Consider the following 7,999-nt stretch of genomic DNA (forward strand, 5'->3'; position numbering starts at 1 on the left):
GAATGCCACAAATTCTCCTAAATCACTCGTACGCACAACTTAAGAACAAATCTGTGCGTACGAACGGTTCTTGCATGAGGCCCAATGTGAGGTTTAGGTGGAAAATCGACCCAGGGCATGGGCAAATGCACAATGCAAAAGCAAAAGGCTTTATTAAAGCAAAAGGCTGACAAGGCAGCTCAAAAACTCACAGGGCTTGGTAGAAGAAAACTCAAGGACACATGGAGACACCACACAGGTTGGGGAAGACAGCACAATGATCTGACAGCACACTGAGGACAGGACACAGAATATAAAGGCAAACTTAATGAGACAATGAGAAACACTTGAGGAAGGCACAAGAGGAAACAGGTGAGCGAGGGCGGGGCTAGAGACAAGACAGACAGCAGGGCAGAGATACACTAGAAAAAAACCAAGGCAGAAAACACACAGACCATGTCAAAGACATTTATAAAGACACTGAGTGGCTTTTTACGACCATGCTGAACAAAGTTCAGCCTAGTAAAACCGTGCTGTAGAGCAGTGGTTCCCAAACTTTTTTTCTTCTGACCCACAAAATATCTTTGGCAAAAACTTGTGACCCCAAATATTACCGGTACTGGTCTGAGTACACAAACGTTGTTAATGACCCTAAAAACAAAGGCTTTTTGACAATCTAAACAGCTTGTACACAAATAAGAATACTTATTTATACCTTTTTTGTGTTTTTGTAATAATTATAGGGGAAATATTACATCAGCAATTATTTTATTACCCTTTAAATTGATTTCTGGAGATTATCCAAGGTGCTTCATGACCCATAATTGGGTCCCTAGCCCAACTTTGGGAACCAAAGTGCAGTGGTTCCCAAATTTTTCAGCTTTTGACCCACAAAATAACAGTAGCAGAGACCTGTGCCCCCAACTATTTTTGGATGATAAACATTTGTATCAGGTCAACAAAATATGGACATAGTAACAATATTTTTATATAATACATTTATCCATTTTAAATATACTAACCTCATTCCTTTGTAACAATTAAGCCAAAAATGTAATTAATTCAGAAAATCCTGTCAGGACCTCACCTTGATGTTTCAGGACCCCACTTTGGGTTCCGACCCCAACTTTGGTAAACACTGCTGTAGAGGCACTAGTGGAAAAGGCCATAAGGTGATATGATCAGAACAGGTGTTGGTTGTTGAGACAAAGGTATTTATAAGATTCAGTCAAACATTCAGTGTTTCTGCTCTAAATGACTGAATGCTTACTTGATGTCTTTCTTGTTTAAAAGGTTTTAATTGGAGCAACATTAGTTTTTGTCTTATTTGGTGTAAACTGTAACAGCCTGAACAGATTTGAGCAGAGTATTTAGTTAAATAGCTTTATCCTCCTCCTCCTTGGTGTCAGTACCTGTGATTTATAGGAGGCCCTGTTGGAACACGGATGGTGCCAATAGGTGGGATGTGGGTACATAACCCCACCAGCCTCCCTCCCTGCTCACTCTGCAGCACACAGTGATTGATCAACGCAACACAGAAGGCCATAAAGAGGAAAGACACACAACACACACAATTAGTGTGTGTGTTTAGTGTGAGGGGCCAACAGCAAGTCTTTGTGATGAATAGAAAGGCTGGTCTGTGGAGACCCGAACGTTTGTCTTCAGAACCTGGAAACGTGCACTAATCAATTTATTCTAATGAGATCAACACGTCTGACTCAGTTTTGTCTCTTTCTTCTAGCGTGAATGGAAATGCATCATCCTGCATCATATTCATGAAGAAAACTCATTTGTCTGCTGCAGTTTCAACCTAGTCATTATGCAGCTTTTGGATCGTGGTGTTGGCTGCATTTAAATTCTGTTCTGGACTTCCTAAATGAACCACCCAGCAAGACTGCAGCTAATAGTATTTTTACTGGTTCTTAAGAATGTCTTGGTATTAAATAATGGTTTTATGCAAATATTTCAAGTGATCATCCTACATGACAGTGATTCAAAATGATCAAAACACAACTATACCAAATGCTGTCTTTTAAACTTAAAACAATAACTACCTAACCTAATAAACAAATTCTACCTTTACATCCACCTCTCTGTCACCACAGCTGCCAAGGATAAATAAAAACACAACCTTTCCTCATGGTTGATTTAAAACAGGTCTTTGAGCTTCTGTTTTTCTGCTCTAAAACATTTTTGCTTTGCTTTGGTGTGGAGTGCTTTAGATAGAATATTCCTCTACATGTTTTTACTATGACTGTTAGATCATAGGTAAAAGAGAAAATGTGGGTCCTCTCAGATAAAGTCTCGGTTATAGTTGAGCTTTGGGTTGTCGTGCATGTTCCGCAGAGTGCACGCGCTCCTGAGCCGCGAGCTGTGTGAAAACAGTTGACGTTCATGTTATCGCTGTTCTTCCGTTGCCGACAGATGGCAGTATGGTGCCAAACCAGTGGGAAAGTAGTACGAGAGAGTGTAGCAAAAGAAATGCTCGACGTCACACATAACAAAGTAACCACATTTACCTCTTTCTCCATATTATCTGTTTCTCTGTGCTTCACAAACTGAGAGCCACACTGGTTTGTTTCCTCCAGGACCACCACTTCTACTGACCTTCTTCTTGGCTTTCACAAACCGGTCGCAAATATTTTTCCATGTCGTCCGGCATATTAACTCATCTTTTTTTTAAAGCCGTTGCTATTTCCTTCCATTAGTTTTGTGCCATCTGGTTGTCTTTATAATCTCTCATTAGGGATGGGTACCTTTGACGTTTGAATCGATTCGGTACCAATATCCGGTACCTGGGAATCGGTACCGGTACTTAACGGTACCAATTTTTGGTACTTCGTGTGTGTTGTTTTTTCTTTAATAAACTTTTATTTATTTATTATTTTATTTAAATTAACAAATATCAAGACAACATCCAACTCTTTGTATTGTAACATCAGTTGTGTAACTTATTTCTTTAAAGTGAAAACTGTTGAAAACAAGACTGTTTTGTCTTATTGCGCACATTAAAACCCAGCTCCATGTATTTCTATTGATGTCATTTCCCCGCTAGAAAAATTGTGTGATGGAGGTCCATGGAAGGCAAATAAGTTTAAATCAAATAAGCAAAAGAGGATTGAGTTAAAATAAATAAAAGGTATTCAAGCTACATTTTGAGCATCCAAAATGCGTCCAACGCTTCAAGTTGGCTGCTTGTGCTCTTTCAGGTCAGACGCTTTCGGACTGTCGGGAAGCGCCTTTGTTGTTTTCCTCTGCCGGTGTCTGTTTAATGGCGGATGAAATAAAGTGGCAGTACTTTATTTACTTTGAGCAAGCGAACGTCATGCTCACAAGATAATTAATCCACCAGATAATTCAGTGGCGGTCTATTTGGCAAGTTTTACTCCAGAAGCTGCGAGGCTCGCTTTCATGTTACGTTCAGACTGAGCTCTGCCTCTGTTTACTGAACCAGTGGCTGCTGACGTCATTACACCCTTGTGTGATGCTGTGTTCAGGACAAGCATGGAAAACTCACCACTCTTTTGCCAAACCGGTCGCAATGACGCGTTTAGGTACCGAAACATGGTACCGTTTGATGTTACGTGAATAGGTTCTCGGTAGTACCGACAAAATTCGGTTTGTGCATAAAAAAGTATCGAATTTGATACCCATCCCTAGCTCTCATGGAGGGATCATACATATGGTGGTACATTCGGACCTGTTCAGCGAGAGCACCTTTGCGACGAGCGGGGCGCAGCCTTTGCAGAGTTTCAAAATTTCAGAGGTGCATGACCATGCGCCAGGACACAACGTGGGGCCAACGCTGCGATTGCGTAACTTTTGATGCAAGCCCCCTTGCGCCCTGTGCATCACGTCAACTACACCCAGACTTAAGAATTCTGCTGTGGTTCATTTGTTTATGATGTTTGTACTGTGATGATTTGATACAAATCCATGAACTGTTGCAGCCTTATCACCTGGGCCCTCATGTGCGTACGCTTAAAAAGTTGCGTGCACCAGGTTCTACGCCCACGTTGGGATATATCAAAAACAACGTTGTGTGAAAGTCTGCGTAAATATACGTATACCTTTCACCTGCCATGAGAATGTGCGTCAGCCACGCAAAGTTTTTCAGTCGACAGTTTTAACCCACAAAGTCATGAAACTGACCTGAATTCACAAAAATATGACTTTGTTCTGTTTTCTGGATGTAAGGAGCATCTGAACACGGTGTTAGATTTTTTTTTTAGTTGAGTTTTGTTGTTTAAACTCAAATGATCATGAAACTGAACCCCGGGACTGAAAATCATTTAATCTCAGACAAGAAAATAGATCAGCCTAAAATGATCAAAAGAACCTCAGTCCAGTCTGTAAACTGTAAAGTTTTTATATTTCTGTCACGTGGAAATGCACGCAGAGCACAGGCCTGCGAGGCGCACACACAGCTGAGGAGAATAAAATGTGTGTCAATTGTCTAAGGAACATTTTAATTCTCACTGAGAAAAAAAACTTTATCAACTCAGCAGATTAATTCAGAACAGCTCACCTGTGATAATTCCTCAGCTCCACAAGATGCAGACAATATATTTGTTGCTGCGTAAAGTTGTGCGTAATTTGTGGAACAATGTCAGGTGTTCTGCAGGTTGATATCACCACAAGAATTGAGGACAGCATGTTTTTTTTTTCATTTTTCATTTTTATTTTATTTTACTTTTTTGTATCACACAGAACAAATTACAATCAGGTATTTTACTGTAATTCTGAGCCGAGCCATGCAGCTGAATGAGAGACTTCATGATTCTAAAATATAAACCTACATCACGGCAGAAACTTGTGGCTCTGCGACTTGTTTCTTTACATCAACTATTTAAGTTCTTCTGCGTTTACAATCATTTATTAAAGATGTGTAAAGGTGAAAATGTCTCTCAACCTCATGCGCCGCTGAAGACAGCAGCTTCACACACTCACGTACACACCAACACCCACACACCTTTGTGTGGCAAAGACATTTTTACACTCCAATTATTTAGACAGTTTTCTCACTCATTCTCCATTTAATGTATACTGTATTTTTCTTGCATCTAAAAATCATTTCTGATCCCACAGAGAGGACAATCTGAGGAGAATCAGACACGCTGGACACATTTACATCTATTTTACATACGGAGGCGTGTTAGGGGAGGTGATTTTTATGTTTACTCTCTTGATTGTTGGTTATCTGGCGATGCACAAGTATACATACAGTATGTTGTTTCCACCTGCTTAAGATGGGTTTTCAAGGTGTATTTGAACATCTTTAAAGATTCAAATGAGTTTTTTAATCACAAACAAAAACATCTGTTGAGACAGAATCAAAACAAAACAAAACAAAACTGAAAAACAAAAAACTAATTTGCCTTTTATTTGCATTCTAATAGTAAAACCCAGGTCTTATAATATTTTTTTTGGACAGCAGGGTCTGGGACAAGATATGTTTTACAAAAAATATAAATTACTTCTAAGCAGAACTCCTGTCAGTCATCTTTGGTCCTCAAGGTCCAGACCCGCCCTGTGACCTCATGCTGGACCAGTCTGGATGCAGAGAGAAGCTGCTGGAAAGTTGGACCAGTTCAGTCCAGTCTTGGCTTGACTCTTCCTGCCATATGGGTGTCTCTGGCAGCGACAGGCTGCACTCTTCACTTGGCTGAACATTAAACAGCAGACAGTTACTCTTTATTCCACCATTTTATTTATTTAATGCTGCAATGTCATTAAAACTGGTTCCTTTTCATTTATTTCTTCAGTAAATTATTAAAATAAGACAAAGAGTCGACATGTTCAGCTGTAATTAGACTTTAATAAATATTGTCCAGGATGTTTGTCAGATAAACAAATCATATTAGAAAAATAAAACACAAGTTCAACATCACTGTTTTACCTGCATTTTGATCATTTGATTTAAGAATTTTTATTATGTCAAATAAATTACCTGTTATGACAGCCACGATCAGGAAAGTAGTCCTGGTGTTTGACAGTAAATGTTTTGATAAAAACATTTAATTTACGTTTAGACATCCAGGAAAAAAACATAAACACATAAAACCAATAAAAGTTTAAAGTCCTGCTTATTTTATTTAAATAAGCATTATTCTGATTAAATAGTCAAAACACACCTCAAACCACATCATGATAGTTTGACAAACAAAATGTTTTTGTATTTCTCTGACTGATACTAAAATGTTAAGTTGTAGTTTTTTGGGTCTTTAGTTTTCATATCTACTTTGTGTTTTGGTTTATTTTCTCGTGTCACAACTAAAAGAATTTTACTAATATCATTTTTTAAATTATTTTTGCACTGGTCTTAGTTCCCTCAGTTTATATTTCACATATCAGACACCTGGTTCTGAACCTGGTCCTGGTTTTCTGGATTTTACCTTAAATATAGGAAATACTGTATTTGGGTCAAGCCTCATGTCATATTATAATCACTTTTTCCCTTTTATTTGATTAATACATTCTCAGTATTAATTGTCAGGATTTGTTGGTTTCTTTCACTAATTATTGACGGTTTTGACACTTTCAATCTGATACAGTTTAGGCTAAAACAACACATCTACATATCGGCCTGCTTTATGTTGTCATACAGACAATGAAGAGTTCTGCTTTATGTTGTCAGATGAAGGTTTCAGAGCTGTATTCTGTGGGCTGAACAGCCTTTTTGTTGTTTCTTTCAATATTTTTACTGCTGTTGTTTCTCTGCTGGTTTCTGTTGCTTACCCTTTATTTAGAAAGGTCATCACTGCCCAGCTGGTGCTTTGTGTGTGTGTGTGTGTGTGTAGACATGTGCCTCAGGATGCAATAAATCGTCCTGTGGTTTCACTGGAGACTCAGCTCCTCCATCAGCGCATTAACATTCAGAGAGTCGGTGTGTTGCTTCAGGGACTGGGAGGGCTGAGATGATGTCATGCTAACAGCTGAACACATCTCACTTTACTTCATTATGAGAAGCTAAAATGTAATGAAAACCTCTGTGTGTGTTTGTCTCCACAGAAACCGTCCGAGCTGAGCTGCTGCAGTAAGTCTGACTTTTATCTCTATGCTCTCGTGTTTTCAGGTCTCTGTGTGGTTACTTCAGCATGACAGCTTTTTAGGTTCTGCTTTCAGATAAATAAAATTGTTGAGTTTGGAACAATGCTGACTGTGATGTAGAGATTTTGAGACACTAGCCTTACTCTAATGATCCTCTCTTCTGGTAACTGGTCAGGCAGCTGGAGAGGTGCATTCCTTCAAAGAATGCTGCTTCTATATGAGAACAGAAAGAAAAATGCTTGATTGTAAATGTAGGTGTTCATATCGTGATTTAAGTTTCTTTAGATGTTTTGGGAATGAATGATTTTTGTGGTCATGTAAAAGCCTTGTGTCCACATGCAAACTTTGACCTAAACTCAAAATGGTTGTTTTTGAAAATGAGTTCCAGTCTGAAAACATGTTGAAACACCTCCTTGTGTTTTTGGGTTGACAATTAAAATCCAACATTTTGAAAGCAATGAAGTCATATCCTCACTTCTTATCAAACAATTTAAAAACTCCTTAAAGCTGTGTTGACATGTCACACCCAGCACGTTTTATGCACACACTCTACACCCGGGGCGTCCAACCGGCGACTGGTCGCCCGCCAGCTGGTTCCTAGGTGCCTGTGAAGCGCAACTTTGCTGTGGAGCCTCTAGCGCCGGCTCTGAGCATAAGATCCCAGAGTGGCTGGTCTGGTTTGAAAGCTCTGGTTCTGCTCTACAAGGTGAAATTTGAATGAAATCCCTGCGACATTGCCCCGCAGAGCTATAAGCAAAAAACCTCCAAATTACGCACCATCAGACCTCCCGTCAGGATTGTTTTAGCCCCCCCTCCCGGGCTAGGAGCATCAAGTCCCGGCCTGGCTGGTCGGGATTTAAAGCCCTGGTTCTGCCCTACAAGTATAAAGTTGATTTGAGTCCCTGTGACGTCCCCCCACGGAGATACTGTATAAGCGAAAAGCCTCCAAAACTATGCACCGTCTGACCTC

This window comes from Austrofundulus limnaeus, unplaced genomic scaffold (assembly GCF_001266775.1).
Source record: "Austrofundulus limnaeus strain Quisiro unplaced genomic scaffold, Austrofundulus_limnaeus-1.0 Scaffold341, whole genome shotgun sequence".
NCBI lineage: Eukaryota > Metazoa > Chordata > Actinopteri > Cyprinodontiformes > Rivulidae > Austrofundulus > Austrofundulus limnaeus.